Genomic DNA, 19,225 nt, shown 5'->3' with positions numbered 1-19,225 from the left:
CTACTCTTGTACTTTTTCTTTTTCCTTCTGTCTTCTCATTTACAGCAAGTCCCTTTAGGGTTGCTTTGGCAACCCCTAAAGGGACCTCTTGTACATAGCTTTTTTCATTTCTGAGCGTGTATACTGTGTCATTGTGACTTTGTGCTCTTAAACTGTATGCCCTTTGTTGAAAAGAAGATCTCAATCTCAATGGCCATCTATTTGAATAAAACAATTTAATTCTACTCTTTCTTTTGGCTGCTTCCTTTAGGGGTCACCACAGTGGATGGTCTGGCTCCAGCTGACCCTATCCATAGGATTCACACCATCTGCACTGTTCTCCTTCACTACATCCATGAGCCTCCTCTGTGATCAACATCTTTTGTCCAGTATATCCAGTCTCTCTCTTCTACACAAGTCCAGACCATCTCACTAACTTTGTCCTAAAACCGCTCAAGCCGTCCCTCTGATGTACTCATTTCTAATCCCGTCTAACTTGGCCACTCCCAACAAACATGTAAACATCTTCCACTCTGCCCCCTCCAGCTCAGCCTCCTGTCTTTTTGTTTGTGCCACCATCTCTAAACCATAGATCATAGCAGGTCTCACCAACATCCTGTAAACCTTCCCTTTCACTCTTGCTGTAATTATCTCAAATCACATCCGACACTCGTCTCTGGGCCTGCACTCTCTTCTTCACTTCTCTTGTGCACTGTCCGTTGCTTTCGATGGTTGACCCCAGGTATTTAAAGTCATGCACCTTCACTACCTCTACTCCTTGCAGCTTTACAGTACACACACGCGTATTCTGTCTTATTTGCACTGACTCTCCATTTGCCCTTTTGGTTGGACATTTCCCGTGTGCCTGCGTGGGCCTCCTCCTCTACTCCACCTTCCTCTCACAGTCCAAAGACATGCATTATAGACTTATTGGTCATTCTAATTTCGCCATGTAAGGCAGAAAAGGTGACTTGTAAATGTACGGTTAAAAAATTGTTTTTACAGAGCAGTAAGACAAGAAAAGTACATTACATTTCACTTTGAATTTTTATTTTCATTTAGGTTTAGTTTCAGTTCCTTTCCTGTGTGGATCTGCTCATTTCAGTTTAGTTTTTATTGTTGGAAAATGTTCTGTTTCAGTTCAGTTTTTATTAGTTTCAGTGTTACTTTTGGTGTTTATTTTTTAATTGGGGTGGCATTTGTCAGTCTATTACAATGCAAACACTTCTCATCATGTAGACATTGCAGTCTCAATGAACATGAAAAAAGCAAACGCTAAAACTAAGCACATTACCTTGGTGGTTTTTATTCTAATGAGCTTTGTAAGCATACAGTTTGTTTGTCTTTATAAAAGAAACTCATTTTTAATTCTTATTTAATTTAAGTAAAATATTTTCCACGCAATATTTTACTTTTGTTTTAGTCTACTGTAATAACGGTGTTACAATTCGGATATTGCCTCCTTAAGATAGAAAGTCTTATTTTGAAAATACAAATGCGGAAGTAAGTTTAATCGCGAAAGCTCACTGGACCGCCACACTTTTTTTTTCTTTTTTTTTTGACGGAAACGAGGGCTAACCATTTTTTTCCGCGTCAAGTTCGTGGCTGAAAGTTTTCTTCCTCTCTCTTTTTTCCCCCCTTTTGCGGAGGACCAGTCGCATGCAGTCACAATGAGGGAGAAAGCGAAGGACTTTTTATCGCACGGCTTCTCCTCCGGTGTCCACTTCACGTTGCTCTTCACTGACGTCGTTTAGACTTACTTTAATGCACAACACATTTCCGTTATGCGAAGTCCAACTTGTTGGTTAGTCGTCGTGCTGCGGTGGGTGCCCATCCGAGATAACGGAGAACGTGAGTATGTTGTGGCAGTAACTTTCACCCCCCCCTCCCTCTCCCACACTCTCTTCTTAGCATTGCTAAACTTTTCTTTCTTTCTTTCTTTTTCTTTCTTTATTAAATGTAGCCGCTTGGCGACTAATCCCAAAATATGCAGCAGCCATGTGAACATTTTTTCTTCAAGGTCGGAAAAAAGAAATGTAGAAAAAAAAAAAAAAAACGTGGTTGTGTATCGTTTAAAGGGTCTGCAGGAGTAGCTTCCCGAGTTGGTTGCATGCAGGCGGTGCTGGCGCAGATTTTCCTTTAATTTTTTTCCCTTTTGCCCCTAAAGTGTTTTTTTTTTCTTTTAACTAGAAATTAACTTGGTCCTGTCAAACCACAGAACAGCTTCTTCTGTCTCAGCGAGCACAGCTGTCACAATATACACACATGGAAATGTGCAGTTGGCAAGTTTGTAACTAACTCGAGTGAATTTATGTCACTCAAAAAATTGTTTAAGGCTTTGGCGCAAATTTACTCAGCAGTGGTCGCCATGGTGATGACGCAATACTAATCCCACTGACCCTTGATTTTAGGGATTCGTGTCAGGTATTTAAATACAGAGACAGGCACTGATAAAGTGCGCTTTAAAAAAATACCGTGTTAAAAACGTGCATCTGAAATTTAGTTTGCGCCTATTCATGACTGCTGGATGGAGATTAGAAACTAGTGGGGAGAAGCCACTTGGTTTGAGAGTCCAGTGCTGTGTGAGTGTGTGTCTGTGTGTGTGAGAGAGAGTAAATCAAAGTACTCATTTTGGTGTGTGTGTGTGTTGGAAGGAATTCAGGTCTATTTCTGGCTCATGGCTGTTTGTGTGTGTGTGTGTGTGTGTGTGTGTGTGTGTGTGTGTGTGTGTCTTTGTTTGCACCGATTCCAGCTTTTAGAGCTTTGAAATGAAGGTACTTTTGGGAAGGTGAAGGCGTGTTGTGCCTTTAGTTGTGATGGTTCAGTTCAAGGTGTGTGAATGTGGAGTGCTTTATGTGGCAACGTTGGTCTGTGTGTGTACTACAGGAGCATGATCCTTCAAAGTAAAAGCTTCACTAGCTGTGGTGGTTGCTGAAATCCTCTGACCAAAAAATGTGTAGTAAAGAGCAGATGGAAAACTACATTCTAAGATGCTTTTTGGAAAATATTGGGGTTATGGTTCAGATGAAAACAAAAAACACCAGAGGCTGCTAAACATGTTAATACCAATGTATTAACACTCAATTGGGGTTTGTTTTGTTGTGATATAACTTGGGGAGTACCACATCAAGGCTTAAATGCATTTTTTATTTAAAACATTTTCATGACCACCAGATATGTTTTGCCATCCTTAATCGCCATCAAATGGGTAAAATAGCATAAAGACATGCTGACTTCAGTAAAATTAGAAGGCCCATTACATGCACCACTGTTTGGGTCACAATATAATTACAACATTATATTGGAGGTAATAATGAGCTGTCATTCACGTTAACATTTTCTTTGCATAATTCTGCCTCTTCTACATTTTTCGTTGGTTATGTTATTTTACTTTTGCCCGTGTGTGATCTGTGTGATATTAACAGGTGCTGAAGCTTACCTGCAGGGTACATATTTACCTTGTGAGGTCTGCATACTTTGACGACTGAGTCATTTCGATGCAACAGTCACACCTTGAGCCACAGAGGCAAAAAATATCCCTCTTGGGTGGTAAAGTAACACGGCTTTGTATATAGTTTCTTTGGCTGATAATTTTAACTCTGTCGAGCCAACCTGACGTGGTTTATGCCAGACAGGCCTGCAAAGCCAGGAGAATATTTAACGGTGCATTGGGTTAAGGGAGCGCTATTCAGTCACCATAACTTACAGTGTGGGATAAAGAGCGATGGTGAGCGATGTAGGTGCAGCCATGGCTATGTCTTCTGTGCAGAAATTAATGAATTAGAAAGGCGAAAGAGAGACAGCAAGGACTTTAGTTCCTGCTTCCAGCATGAAGAGAATGTAATGTAGGCCATACCAGCTGGAAAACAGTGAACTATATCAGACACAAACTAAAATGACCGAACTGATTGCATCAGAAGGTGAAACTGTATTGAGTCATGAAATATTCCTTTTTTTGTAGTTTAACCACAAGTTAACTCTTTTGTCTGTTGTGATAGTATCTTTTGTTTGAAAATACATCCTAAAAAATTCTCCAGTCTTGGTCGTCATTGTTATAAGCTGGTGAAAACCCTCCACAGACTAAAGCCTATCTGTAATCTTTTTACAGGTTTGCAGCACTTCCAGATTCCTGTTTGGCTTGTGTAGTCTCAAGTGAAACTGTTATTTCTCAGAAAAAAACCCTTTTACTTCCCCACAGATTTTCTTGATTTCTGATGCATGGATGCATTGGTTCTGTCTTCACTTCTCTTTTGCTCTTTGTGGTATGGCTAAAGTGGGGGTGTCACACTTATAGGCCACATGCAACCCAATTTGATCTCAAGTGGGCTATGCCCGTAAAACCGTATCAATGCAAAGGAAGAAAGGGAAGAAAAAACTGAATATACAATCACAAGTATATTCTAACAGAGACATGCCATTAAAAATGAGCTCGAGTTGAACATTATGCCTGACCTTTGGCATTCATGTAGTGCATTTGCTCTCATTGCAATTTACTAATCAGAGTGGAGCTATAGAAGGAACAAAACCTTCACATGTGGTGTTGTTGTAACTAAACAGCATTAGTGTTTTATGACTTTTATTAATTCGACAGCCTGGTTAGATCTTAAAATCCTTTTGGCTTTCTGTACATTTTCATTCCTGTGCGATCCAGGATTAGCAGTGCATTTTGATATGATTACTTGGTTGGGGATTTTATGCAATACAGCACATTAATATCCTGGAAGCTGTGAAAGAAAGGAGTGCAGCTTAATCGTGATCATTTTTACTTTTTTTGTTTTTTGAACCAGTTGTGCATCCAGAAACAAGTGAGAGGAGTGAACTCTGAAGCTTTGGCTATCAGATGCGGATCAGACACTGTCATGGTTCGATGTCTTGAACTGAGATGTTATCAGAGTCAGCTTTTCCGCTTCCCCCAGGGATTCTAAGAAATCCACTGATGAGACCACGAGAGAGGTCTGACTAGAGCTGGGCGATATGAGATTTTTTCATATCACGATATGTTTTTTTCATTTCAGGCGATAACGATATCTATCACGATATAAGCCAAATAACTATATTTGTAAGATTTAAATGTGCCGTTGCTCACAAGTAAAATGTGAAATAATCAGCAGCTTGTTTTTATTTAAATATTTATTTCCCATAATAAGTTCAACAGGGTAGATGTACTTAAGGAACATGAGACTTTTTCAGATAGATAAAGGCAAATATTGCAAACTACACAAAAGGCAGCCGCTAAAGCGTTTAAGTTTCAAAATAGAACAAACGAAACAGACTAAATTGTCAATTCCACTTAGAAACAAAATATTAATTCTAAAAATAAATCTTAGTTTGTTTTACAGAAGAACAGACAAAACTGACTAACTTTTGTCAATATCAAATAAACTGAGAACTAAAAGGAAATTCTCAATCTCTCCTTGTTGTATAGCTTAGCTTTTCAAACAGTTTTAACAGTTACTTTAGTCTGACAAAAGCCGAATGACGAATTAGCGCTTCCAGTCAGAGACTGAGGCTACGTCCACGGGTACACGGGTATTTTTGAAAACGGAGATTTTCCGTTTTCGTTTTAAAAAAGAATCCCGTCCACACATAAAGGCAGAAATGAAGGAAAACGCTGCTAGGAACATGCCAAAGCAGCAGGTGGCGCTAGATTCCTAACCGTGCCGAAATGTTGGCCAATCAGAAGTCTAGAAGCCTCGGTGGGAAAAAGTAAACAAAGCTGGGGCATAGAAGCAGAACCGAGTCGTATGTGTGGACGGACAGTAACTGTGTGTATATGTAAGCATTTAAACACTGCAGAGAGTAGAATTAACAGTAACAGTATTGTAGAAATTCATTTCACCGAAACAATAACGTGGCGCACAGTGTGACGCATGCACCAGTTTATTGTATTTCCAGACTTGCTTTCGGCACAATTTACAGTGCACGCTACTCTGTTTTTTGTCAGACTTGAAATAGCCGAAATACCTTCACACTACGGAACTTCTATGGCTCTTCCGTTCGACAATCTCTCCGGCATTGGAACCATCATCTGTTTTCTCTTCGGTCATGCTCGGTTGATTTTTCTAGTCGGCACACTCATTTCCTCCATTATGCGCTGGCTCCATTACCCGCCGGCTGCTTCCCAAACAAACACACGTGCGGCTTGGTACTTGTGCTGTACGTAACGCGACGTGACGCTGCGGCTGTGATTGGTTCGGTTCTGCGCTAAGATACTTGATTTGGATTGTCTGACCTTTTTTTTTTTTTTTTTTTTTTTAAGAGGACAAGAGCGGTGAGGTCTATCGCGATAGCTTGATTTCTCTATCGAGTAAAAGTTATATCGCGATACATATCGTTATCGTTCTATCGCCCAGCTCTAGGTCTGACCCACAGTGGCCTCAGTGGGGAAGAGGGAGGAGGCGGCAAAAGAGAGAGGAGAGCCATGGGAGATAATTTGGCAGGGAGCTGGGAGTTGACTGAGAAATAAAGAAGAAACAAATTAGGACCAAAAAAAGGGGAAGGAAAGAAGGCTATTTTCTGGTCATAACAGACTTTCTACAATAACCCGGACATTATTGAGCTGTTGGTGTGTGTTTATGTGATATGACTTGCACAGCTTTTGGCATCTGAGTCCTAAAATTTTAGCTTTAACTGTGGATTCTCACCACAGACACACACAAACATATACATATAAGGCGTTCACTAGGGTTAAGTACTTGCCTGTGTGTGAACACGTTTGTGCAAGTGTTAGAGAGGGGATACGCATGCGTGCCTGTGTTTTTTCCAAAACAGCAATAATTAGAGAGTGTGTGTGTGGGTGTGTGGGTGTGTGTTTTATTCCAATGCACCCTTGTTCTTGTTGTTGGAAGAATGTTGATTATAGTCTTGATTTAGCTGCAGCAGCATAAGGATCTCACTTAAAAGCATGTGTGCGCTTGCAGGCTCGGCATTTGCTGGACATTGATGGATATGTGTGTGTGGGTGGTTGCACACAGTGAAGGTGTATGATGGGGTCAAGAGTTTGTTTTGTTTTCAAGTTGTCCAAAGAAACACTGCCCGTCATGACAAGTTTTTCCAGATTCCTTGGCTGCGTGGTGCAGAGCTGGAGTTGTTCGCTGCATTTAAACTGTGCTATTCTTTTGTTGTTGTTTAATTTTTTTACAAAAATGCTAAGTACTTCATGGTTGTAGTATTGCAAATGTGAGAATTTTCTGCCCTTGCATGTCAGACAGAGCTGTGTTTTTCTATTTAGCAGAAATACGAGTCGTGTCTCAGCTGAAGTGAAAGTAGGATTACATTTCTCACACAAAATGTCCAGTTTGCAGCAAGTCCCATCACAAGCACATAATTTGCTATCAGTGCAGAAAAACAGGATTCTTGGGAAATGTCTTTGTGCCAAAAAGAGGCACTTTGTAAGGCCTAACACAGAAACTCTGTTCGCTCCTTATAAGCCCCAACGTAGAAAGGTTTAGACTAGCCTTCCGGGAAGTCAGATGCCTGCAGATGATTCACTGCTGATCTGAGTGAATGATGGAGTCAATTATGTCTCAGCCAAATCCCAACAACAACTCAACACAGTGATGGAGTATTGCACCTCTTAAATATTGGCAAAGTGAATCAGAACAATCATGTGACTCATTCATAAAGTGCTTGTGGATTTCAGACAGACATGTATGTGGAGTTTTGAGTCGTGAATGTGTGAATCGACTGAATTGTTTTGATTTGACTCAGTTTTAGTGGTGAGTAGCTGAGTCAAGGATTGTGTCATCAACTTTTCTGAAACTAAGCTTTTGATCCCTTACCTTCCAGTAAGAAGTTGAGGTCGAGCTTTCGGTGACAGTCGAGCTGAGAAGCTGTTTTTAAATTCAACAGTGAACTGATTTTTGTGTTTAACGGTAAAAAAAAAAACCACTCTCATTTGTTCTTGGCCAACAATTTCTAAGCTAATTAGACCAAAATTTGAATATCTCTTGATAATGTGGGGATATTTTGTACCCAAAAGGTCAGAGGTAAAGTTTTGGCTCGGTTTTCGACCTGTGTGAGTAGGGGCTCAGTTCTTCAGTGATCTGTTTGGATTGCAGGCAGCCATTTTTGTTGTGAGTGAGTCTGGCCACTAGTCTTTGTAATTATTCATACATCTGTTTATTTATTGATTGGCAGTTTTGGTTCTCTATTGGAGCTGAGTGTCAAAAGTAATATCCATATGAATGTCAGCAGAACATTGCTTTGTAACAAGATGATCAACCCACCTGTCAGTGTTTTTTGATATTGTGACTCATTTGTGTAGCTTTAGGGAAAATAATAATTAAATATTAAAAGTCAGGAGTGTATCATTTATCCTGTGATGACGCAGAAATGCAACAGATTTGTGACACATCAGTGGTGGATATTCTCTTGTTCCCTTCTATGTTTGCATTAGTCTGCATCACAGAGCTGGAGAAATCAAGAGGGGATAAAAACAGTGGTCAAGACTTGTCTTTTGTACTGGGTACACTGTTTCTTGCTATACACTACATATGGGCAAATTGCTATTACTTAAGGGGGGGGGGGGGGGGGGGGGGCTCAGGCCTCTGCATTCCGACAACAATAACACAATGCTGCTATTCTTAAGACACAGAAATAAAGTCCAGCCACTTTCTGCCTATTTCCTGTGGTGGGAACTGAGACAGGGAGGCAGGTTGGGAAAGTAGGAAAAGCAAAGGCTGGGTCTATGATGATAAGAAGGAATTCAGACTATGTGCAGGAGTAATCCACGTTGAGCACTGGAAAACAAAACTGGGGTTTTAGCTTAAATGAAACAGTTAATATGATGATATTATGTATCCTGACTAATACACATCCTTCCAGCTGTCCGACATCCTACCAATGACTAATACAAAACATCTTTACACAATCTGCAGTCTGTCATTATCCTGACCCTGGCATGTGAAGGAAATACTAAACTATAGGGCTCGTGTAGCAACAGGCAAAAGAAAAAAGAGAGAGGCAAGTTATGACTTTGCTTTGATTGTGTGGATTTGACATGTGAGGAGGGAATGAAGTCAGCAGCAAATGACAGGCATCACAGACAGTACAGGCCTCAAAGCTGACAAAACACAACACACAATGAGGTCTGTGTTACAGGCAAACACTTCATTACAATCAGGTCCGGTAAAGGTCTGATTTGGTGTAACAATTCTCAGAAACAGCGGTTTTAGATTACAGCTTTAGGTTTTGTTAGTTTTTTTCTTTCAAAAGAAGACTGATAAAAATTATTTTTGCCAGAGGCCTGATCATGTGATTTCTGATTGGGTCACAGATAAAAACTAAACTCCTCATTTGCGACTAGTATGATTAAAGCAGGCTCCACACGGGCAGACGTTTGACTGATTTTGGTCTCGGTTTCACAACTGTTACACCCCCTGCTTTCACTCCACATCTAACGCGGAGATTTTTTTTTTACAAGATATTTCCTTCTGATTCTCCTGGAGCATCAGTGTGAGGTATTTTAGCTTTTGGAAGACTGATCAGTTTATTCTAGGCCCCATCACCATTTCTTGTGGCCTCTAGTAAGTACATTTAAACCACTTGAAAGCCACAGTGGGTATGTTATCTGTTCAGCACTGTAGTGGTATTTGAAAAATTCATATCGCGCTTGACATTATAAAGAGTATATCAGTACAGCCGACGTACTGGCCAACACTGAAGCACGTGGAATTGGGTTTACATTTAGTGCTATTTAATCGTTCCTATTTTTTCAGCATTTTTGAGTCTTTATAAGGACATAAATTTAAAACACACCGATAAAGAAATCTTCAGGTCTGAAGAAACACGTTTTCAGAATTTAAAGCCAAAATCAAATTTTTGAGCATAAATTTAAGCATCTGTCTGTTGAGATATAAAAGATGAGATATAAAAACTGCACCAATTTGATGATGATGATACAAAATAAAAGAAACAAGCACTGGCAATCCTGGATGTTTGACCTTATTTCTGATAATTCAATGAAGGAAACCTGAAAAAGTGCATTTTCGGGAAACTTGAAGGACTTCTATCACCATGTGGGATAGATGGCTGGTCAACATATTTTCTAATATAGGAATATTTTAACACTTTCAATCTTATGGCATGGCAAGTCCAGATTTGCAGATCTTTGTAGTGTGATTTCAGTCTCAGTTTCAGTACTGTTACACCCCTGCTCTTACTCCGTAGCTTCTTTGTGAGTAATATGGCTACATCCGAATTGTTTTCCTTTGACATGTGTTAGACAAAAGGTTTCCTGCTCATTCTCACAGAGCAACAAGTTAGTGTTTGGAACAGGGATTACAGAGCCAAAGCTTATCCATGTCTTTGTGATATCCAGATTAAACTTGTATAACAACACCACTGGGCTCTGGCTGTGCCTAGTAGTTGCAATCGCCGCCTCCCCTCATGTTATACCTTTGAATCAGCTGATGCTTTCCTCGGGCTATGGGAAGTTAAGCCCAAAGTTATCTCATGTTTCAGCGCTACTTCCTCCTTTACAATATGTTCTTCAATTATGTAAGCTGTGTGCGTCTCGCTTTCTGCTCTATGTATTATCAAAGCTCTTTCACATCTCACTTCACACAAACAGGAACAGTAAGCCTCAGCCAATCCCAACCCTGCGACTGTATGTCTTTTTCATGTCGGCCTCTGCTTTTATGCACCTGATCAATCGGCCTCAACGCAGCTCGTTGCGGGTAGCTGATGTCAGGCCGTGCCACTTTGGCGTGATGCAGAGCAGCTTGTTGCATTCAAGTATAAAACATGAAGTGAAAGGAATGGAAAAAAGGTCACATGATGTCGGTTTGTGTTAACTGGTATGTTGCCTATCAGTACAGCAGGCAGTTGTGCTTGTCAAAACAATATTGAATGGTGGCTGTATTAGAGCGAATTCCTGGACCCTTTTCTCTTGAAAACAGACTTGGATAGTAGTGGTATGTGGATTTTTATTCATGTCGGCTTTTTTGTTTTTTATGGATGTTGTTGATCAAACTTGGTGGGACATTTATTAACTTTATGTACACTTACAGCCATGAAGCAGACTCTTCACAGGCATGGCGATATTTTTTCTTAGTTTACCGATCAAACTAGAGAAGTTATGAAAGTATAAATTTGCTAGTTCGTATCGTAGACTGTACATAAAAGATCAGAATCAGAATACTTTATTGATCCCTAAGGGAAATTATTTTTTGTTACAGTGCTCCATTATAAACAAACATTAACAAAGACTGGATGGAGGCAGCCACTGAAGCAGTACCTATTAATTTCTTGATTCCTCGTTTTAAAGTATTTAGTTTAGGTTATTGGTTACTGCCAGTTTGTCTTGTCACTAACTTAACAGCTAACAGTAGAAAACTTGGTTAGTTGTATCTAAAATCTGAAAGTACTAAAAAAAAGATAAAATTGAACTTTCACTCAGTGGTGCCCACATGTTCTAAAAAAATTAACTTAATATGCTCAAAAAGGCATGGTTGAGAGGATTTGAATGAAGACTAATTAGTAGACAGCTACTGGTTATAATGGTCTCTGTTGGTATACTTGTCAATCAAGGCAGTCAAAATCTAAATGGTTTTATTCATCCACTCTACAGTTATTAAAGAGAAATAAGCTATAGAGACCAAAGCAGTTTCTGTATCAGGCTGCTAACGTGATTGCTGCTGCTTAAAATGGGATTGTAATGACTGTTTATTCTCGCCGTTCTCACTCTCCCATCTATAGCAACAGTGTTAAAACATAGCAAAAATAAGTAATCATAATACTAAGATCACTAGTGACGACGTGTCTCAGTGGAGTGATGGCAAAAAAACAATTAGCGATTTCACATCTTTTCAGTTTCATATTGTGACTCGGTTTATTTTTTTATCTCAGAAGCCGATAAAAGCCGACCCATTTCCTCCCATTAATATCATGTTGATAAGAGCTAAAATTACCAGCTGTTCTTCAGCGGGAACATTTTGTAGCTAATTTGGCTTTTTGTGTGCTCTCGTATATCTGACCAAATGATCATGTCACAAGCTTTCGGTGCTGAATTATGATCTGACTTACAGTTTTTCTCTCAACAGTTTTAGCTTAGCTGATGTGATCATATGATTTTTTGTGTGCATGTGGATAAAAAAAAACCCATGCAACTCTAAGCTGAAGGTCCAGTGCATAAATCTGCACCTCCAAGGTGCATCGTGCAGGCTATGATGAACCTTAGCTGTGTCACAAATGATCTCGGTTTTGCTTTGTTCTTGTGGAGAGAGGATGCTTGAATTGCACTTAATTATATATTTATTTAATGACACTGTCTGCGCCATTTCTCTGAAAAGAAGATCATATGCCAAATTAGCATCAGCCACTTTCGCATATCATCCACCCTCTTAGTCTAAGTTAGAAATACCCTATAGCTGAAATCACAACTTAGCTGTTGTTTTTAAACTTCTTTAAAACTTGTAGGGTTGTGCAGGAGTTTGTAATGGCTTAGAAGTAAATGAGTTTAGTGGGATGCTTTTTATACATCATATATTTCATACTCTTTAGGTTATCTGAGGAGCTGTTTTGGGGAATTATAATTATTAAAATACATTATGTAGTGGCGAAGAGACGAAAACGTGCGTAAGCATGCCTAGTTATTTTTTGATAGTTATTTTTGGTTATTCTCCTTCTCAGGAGTTGGCTCACAACCGATCATTAACAGATGGTTATAAGCTAACATTATGCTGGCTAATGTTAGGCTTAGGTGTCCTAAAAATGACACTTTCCCTTTGATAAATAGATTGATTATATGACAGTTTATTCGCTAAGTGTCCAAGTCCAATGACCTTAGCTCCATTCCAAATAGGGCTGGGTGTCGTCACTGATTTCTAGAATTGATTCAATTCCGATTAACAAGGTCCCGAATCGATTCGATCCACGATTCGATTCAGTTCGATTTGATTTGAATCGGGGAAATTTTGCCTCAGACAGTCAGAAATATTATAATTCTGATCACGTATCAGTACATTTCCATATTTTTATATCTATAAAAAGAAAGCTGACACTTGCGAGACTTTATCAAAGGTCTAAGCATCACAGCAGATGCCTTTGTGTCAAAGTAACTGAGGATAAAACACAGAAAAACATGAAGGCGATTTTCCAGGCCTGGGCTTTTATAAAAAATATTCTGCAGTACATCAAAAACAGAAGGAAACCGTTAATCAGCATATGAACATTACCTGATGCTGTTGAAGCATGAAGCAGAGCAAACTTACAGAGGGTTTATCAGAGACACAGCTAAGCGTTTTCAGTCAATATTGTTTGGAGAGAGATCAAACCTGCAGCTTCAGAATCAGCGCAAAAACGACATAAACACAAAGCGCGCACCCGCCGAAACATCAGAATCAGCGAGCTGTCGGGTTTCGGCCCCGACCGTGTCCGTGCCATTGGGTGAGAAAGGCGACATTTCGCTGATTCTGATCTGTCGGCGGGTCAGCGCTTTGTGTTTGCATCTTTGTGAAGAATCCGTGTACCTGCTCTCATTTACTGTTTTAGCTGTTTGGTGGTTGTTGAAATTTTGTGAGGTTTAACCTGAGATTCTGGCGTTTCGGGCAAAATAAATTTACATTAAAAAATTGATTCAGGATTTTAATGAATCGATATCACGTTATCCAAGCTAGAATTGATTTTAATCGATAAATCGATAATCAAAACTCACCCCTAATTCCAAAGACTGGTGTTGCTAATAGCGGCAAAAACAGGATCAATAACAAAACAGGATACAGTTGATGGCAGTCTGCAATCTACTGACATCTAGTGGTGAGATTTTACACACTGTACCTTTAAATTTAACATATTAGGTCATTATTAAGTAATCAGTGTAGTGTATGTATCAGAGTAGATAAATCGAACATGTATAAAATAATTTAGAGGTTATTCTAAAATATCATGATGTGTATTGTGTACTGCGATTTAGCCTTAAAATACGAAAGCAGAAAAGTTCCCAGAACCACTTGTTTTTTTTTTTCACTTGCAGCTTTCACCTCAAATGTGTATTCATCATGCTCACAGTTAAATATTTTAAGTAACACTTGTACTTGATATTCTAGTTCTCTCCTCACGTAAGGCAGCACGTTGGTGTGCATGTGAGTGTACATGCACGGCGTCTTTGCATGTGTGCACTGTTTGCTGCTTGCCAGGGCAGGGCTTCCTGTTGCTGTGATTGCTGCCCAGGCAGAGCAGAGCAGTGATCCTTTGGTCTCCTTTCCTCTTGTGCTCTGCCACCTGGACCTTCATCCACAAACCTGGCGCCGTCTCCTCTCCTCTCAGCTTTCTCCTGCTTGTTATTCTCACTTCCTGCCTGGCCTCTCATTATCCGCCCATCTGTCTTTCTCTCTGTCCTTGTGACTGTTGTTCCTCCTCCTCTTCCTTTTCTCACTGCTTTATTGCCTTCTCCCCCCTCTTACAATCACTTACTGTGCCCCTGCTTTATAAGTTTATCCGTATCTCTGATTCATTCAATGATTCAGGGAGTGAAAATTCAGAGGTAATAAAATCTGTTTTTGACCCGAGTTCCTTGGATGCACATGTTGCTGTGTTGTTTTTTTTATTTTTTGGCTTTAGGTTTTTGTGTGTGTGATTTATATAAATTTTCCACTGCAGTTTTTACAGGAAACGCCGAGTGTTTGATGTCTCTGTGAGCCTCTATGCCATGCATATTAATTGAGTCATAAGCAATAGATTGGATCCGGCTGATGTCGGTAATAAGGCTCGGGCTATATAAAGGTCGGACGGATGTGGTTCGCTGTAAATTGCATTTTACTTAATGAGCGTGACAGTTAGGACTGCATCCTATTTTTTGCAATAATGTACAACTAATCAGCACATAGAGGTGTACATGTACACACATTCCCAGACCAGTTGCTCACACATCTGTATGTTTGTGTGTTTTAGAGCAAGAGCAAACAGTTTAGCTCATCGCCCAACAATCTGATATCTATTCATGTTTAAGTGTGTCTGAAAAAACATGGAGGTAGTGTCTGTGATGTCATGTCTGGAGGGTCTGGCGGGAGTGCAGTGTTGGAGCTGATGTGTAGCAGTCAAGTAGTAACTAATGTTTATTGCGCCTGTGGTTGCATCTTCTTCCTGTCTTTGTGCAAAAAGGAGTTCAATTCCACTTCTGCTGTCGTTAGTTTCTCATATTTATCTTTTTATTCTTATAGTTTACAATTTCTTCACAGCTTGCTCTTTAGGGAAAGTTCGCTTGATTTCCACTGTGAATTCAGTGAATTTGGAATTTTTTATAAACATTTTTTATTTTAAAATGATTTGCTGATTAGTAGAGCTATAATCATAGAGTTGGCTAGTTGATTATTTAGGCGATATTGTTTACATGACTATAGGTTTTGACAAGCCCCGGCCACACATGCCTAATGACTGGTGATCCCCTGAAAACCACAGGTCACTCTGGAAAATGTGTATTCCTCAGTTGAATGGCAAGTGATTGCTGGTGATTGCTGCCTGTGTGGTACTGCAAGGCAAGGCAAGGCAAGTTTATTTGTATAGTACAATTCAACAACAAGGTGATTCAAAGTGCTTTACAGAGACATTAGAAACAAAAACAAATAAAAAGCACTGCGCTGAAAACCTGCTTGAAACCAAGCTGCTTGCCAGCAGATTGTTGTGGGTGTCCATAGTTTGCATGGAAGATGCTGACTTGTTTGCGAACATGTTTGCCAAGTGATGTTAAAACTGTGAGGAGTGTGATGTAAATTGAGAACAAGACCGGTTGCCTTCAAAATCAAACTTGGATCAAGTTGGCATCATGCAAACTATGGGCGACTGTAGAAATCTGCAGCCAAAACTATCACATTGAGGTTTTTGGTATAGCATCCTCTTTGTGACCAGTTTCACCTAGAAACAGCCACCTGTTGGGGAATACATATATTTCCTTTAGTGACTAGAGGTTGCTGACCCCTTACTTTCATAAGGAGAAAAGTGCAACACCAATAGCCTTCCTGGACCAGTTTAATGGTAGTTTAGTAGCTGGAAAAGAAGACTACATTATGAAAAATGCTATGCTTTGAAACATCCAAATGTAATCTCCATAAATCTGCAAAGTCTTGTCTATTTTTCCTGAGTCTGGCGTGCTTTTTCCAGTTGTTTACAGTGGCAAAAACAGCTGTAGCAACATAACAAGGTGCTAGTCATCTTTTCCACGCTGTGCACCTCTTCCTAGCTTAACCAGCTGTCCAGTAACAGTGGAAAGACGGTCGAGCAACACACTGACCGAATGTCACAACAAGTGTGGAACAGCAATGAAGGACAAGTTAATGCTGCTGCTCTCTGAGTATTTATGCCTGCACCTGTTCAGTAACCAGTGTCAGAGCTGCTGAGGCTGTGCCTTTTTGGTACTATCAAGGACTGAGCTGAGTATTGTCAGGAGTGCTGAGTACTTTTAGCATGAAAAAACCCAACAACTCCGAGATGTACAGAATCTGCTGAAATTAAATTGATACTGTTTCAGAGAACTCATTGGCATATAGTCATCTTGTCGTTGTTAGGATCTTCCAATACTGTCATTTTTCAGTATGCAAGGTCTGATAATTTTACATTGGCAAACTTGAGTTAAACCACTTAAAACTCCAAGCCATTAAGTAAATTTTAAAAACATAAATTAGATAATTGAGCTATTTGACGTTTACCAACATCAAATGTTTTACATTTAAGCTAAAATTATTTTAATTATGCTTTTTTTGCCATGTGACTCCGGTGACAAAACATTTCAGCTTCGGTTGGCAGCGGGACTCAAAAATTCTCCCTTATACAAACTCACAGGAGCCTCGAGATCAGTTTATTGGTTAAGTAAACTTGTTTTTAAAACCCTTTAAAATCTTATTTTACGAGGTAGTTTAGCACTTGTCAGACTTGTAACATTTTCCCACCCAGTCTGCATTTCGGTTATGCATCCAGCATCTAGTGGCCATTAGAGGTGCTGCAGCGCTCTCGAACCAGACCCCTACTTCCTAATTTGAATGCATGACCTGAAAACTCAGGTCACTTCAACACTTTCATGGATGTGTGTGTCCGTTGCATCAAACGAGCTGTTCCCTAATGGGGACAACAGGGTAACTCAGTGGTGTGTGAGAGCTGATACCAGGCCTGTGAGATATAAATAGCAGTCTACATCCACCAGCAGCATAGATTATTATCTATGAGTTGTAGTGTTATATAAGCCGCGGTCTTGGGAGATTTTATTTTCTTGGTTTTGCTCCAAAAAAAGCTTTTTCTTTTCTTTTTGAGAGGAGCCATGTGGTGTTAATGTTTGTGCAAACAAAAAAATATTGAGCAAAAGATCATGTTGTCTCTGTTCCCTGCAGACCACATCCAGGACGCTGTTTACTGTAAATCATACTGCTAGCACTTCCATTTAGTGGGAATAAAATGCCGCAATATAACACATGAATTTCCCCAGTAAGTCCTGAGTCATGAGGTTACTCACGCTAACAAGATCGATTCATGTCTGTGTTTCACACATCCTGTTTCCTTCCGTCTTGATTAAAATCAGACTCTTTTATGTCCACTTCTGGAGCGTGTACATCATGAGTATTAGGGATAGATGAGAGCTGTGTGACTCATTGTGGTGTCTTGCAACCTGACCTGGTGTGTGGTTAACTTTATAGGACAAGGTCAGGATACAGTTTTTATATTCACTGACCAACTACAAGCTAATTTAGATAATAGATAATTACTGCCTAAGTTATTGTGGAGGTGATTCAAGATGGCTGCTGAGTGGTTAGGCTTGCTTCTAGAAGGACTTTGCCTCATGTCACATGCTCAGAAGAGATTGTTTTATATTTGTCTAAATGTCAGCAAGTGTGACTAGCTGCTGCGTTTTGACACTTGTTTGACATTTTGCATTTGTCCATTAAAGACTTGTGTGGTATGCGTCACTACCTGTTTGCTCTTTTAAACAGCAGTGGTTGACTTGCTGCATCAGTAGTTTCACAGTAGCATTTGTTTGGTTAGATCATTTTTCTCTTTTTTTCTTCTTGCCAAAAAAATCTGACGTTGATCTCGACACAGTGCAGCAGTTCCTCAGGTTGTTTTGTGGTGTCGATGGGGGAGAAAAAAGCGGTGCCAAATTTCTGTAAAGCCCACGAGAGAGACGAAGAAAGCAATCAGTGTGCCATCGCGAGCGTGCGTGTGCTTCGCAGAAGAAGAATGCGGGCATTGTAGGGGAGGAGAAGGAGCTTGAGGGAGTGATGAGTAAGGTGAGGAAGGAAAAAAGGCAGGAGTGCACAAATGTTTTCCAGTTGCAATTTCGTGTGTTTGGATTGGCTTTTTTTTCTGCCGTCTCCTGCCGAATGCTGTCTAGGAAAGCAATAATACAATAACAAAACACTGAGCTGAGGTTAGAGGTCCCGGATAAGAACAGAGAAAGGAGACACAAACACTGTGTTAGCCTTTTTGTTTCCCCTCACAGTTTGAATATGGCTCTTCGTCAAGGTAAAAAGTCAAGGAAGTTTGAGTCCAAACACATCTGGAGATCCTCAGAGGACAGAGAGGATGAAAAGAAAGGGAAAACCCTGGGAACGGAGGCGGCCAAGACCCCAATGGATACGGCGAGAGGAAGTGTGTGTCTGTGTTTTTGTGTGCATGTGTGTGTGTATGTTCTCTAGGCAGTGCTGAGTCATCGCTGGGCTGGCCAGGCAGATAGAACCAAGCTTCTGGGAGGCCAGCTGAAGGGGCAAAGTGAGGCATGCACTGAGCATGCTCTGAAAAAGTACAGGAAGGGGATTAGTTGTTGTGACAGGACACATCCAGGAACTTTAGTGACGCAATATTTCACGATGCCAACTTTTCACTGCCTCATTGACGTACGTGTCCCCTTGATATGTTTGATGGTGCTAATGAAAAAACGGCACGCTTATTTTAAGATGTGACCTCACGACTTTTACAAGTCTTCATCTCAGAAGGTTGTCGCTCAGGACACAGAGAGAAATTAGATAACAAGACGCGTTGCTCCATGTTTTGGCCCGACCACAGCGCGACCCCCCCATCCCCCCACCCCCTGTTTCTTGTGGTTGTCTGTGATCTGTTGGACCACAGTCTGTGACAACCCCCCCCCACCAGACACAGAGACACAACAGCCCACACGCACCCATATGCAAAAGCACTCTCACACTTCCTGTATGCCGATTAGACTCTTCTCTGCAGCACTGGAGGAAGATGGTATGTACTGTAGGCACATGTTGAAGTTAGAAGGTTAAACTCCTGTTCATGATACTGCAGTTTACGTCTTATA

General features: G+C 40.3%; 1 protein-coding gene across 4 annotated transcripts in view; it reads left to right on the top strand.

The window, feature by feature from the left end:
- Window positions 1-1,485: 1,485 nt before the first annotated feature.
- Window positions 1,486-19,225, top strand: part of sh2b3 (SH2B adaptor protein 3) — a 73,582-nt gene continuing 55,842 nt past the window's right edge. Inside the window, exon 1 of one of the 4 annotated variants that reach the window (XM_085294868.1) lies at window positions 1,486-1,834. The gene's annotated coding sequence lies outside the window, so the exon portion shown is untranslated. Of the gene's footprint in view, window positions 1,835-10,814; window positions 10,896-19,121; window positions 19,153-19,225 lie in introns of those variants that run through there. The other 3 variants (XM_085294867.1, XM_085294870.1, XM_085294869.1) reach the window with 3 other exon arrangements.

This window comes from Mchenga conophoros, linkage group LG12, assembly GCF_057382185.1.
Source record: "Mchenga conophoros isolate Kocher_MC1m ecotype Shallow Benthic linkage group LG12, M_conophoros_male_GT1.1, whole genome shotgun sequence".
NCBI classification, from domain to species: Eukaryota; Metazoa; Chordata; class Actinopteri; order Cichliformes; family Cichlidae; genus Mchenga; species Mchenga conophoros.
Note: the sequence above shows the minus strand (reverse complement) of the source record. Positions and strands in the feature narration are given on the sequence as shown.